Source organism: Aptenodytes forsteri, unplaced genomic scaffold (genome assembly GCF_000699145.1).
Source record: "Aptenodytes forsteri isolate BGI_AS27 unplaced genomic scaffold, ASM69914v1 Scaffold191, whole genome shotgun sequence".
NCBI lineage: Eukaryota > Metazoa > Chordata > Aves > Sphenisciformes > Spheniscidae > Aptenodytes > Aptenodytes forsteri.
This window is the reverse complement of record NW_008794630.1, coordinates 2102645-2102876: the sequence shown is the minus strand read 5'-3', so window position 1 is coordinate 2102876 and position 232 is coordinate 2102645.

Sequence of the window (232 nt, the reverse complement as noted above, 5' to 3'; positions counted from 1 at the left end):
AAATAGAAAAAAAAAAAAGGCTTCTGTCACTCGTCGGTGCGTCCTTCAAGTCCTTCAAAGGCACTTGCAGATGGGGTATTTTTTCCTTTGGTGCTTTTTTTTTTTTGGGGGGGGGGAGGATTATAATATTTAAGTCCTGCAAAAAGAAAACAGATGGAGAAGAAGACAATGAAAGAAAACAAGCCCAGCCCGGAGCCCGCGGGGAGAGGAGCAGAGGAGCGGCTGGGGACAG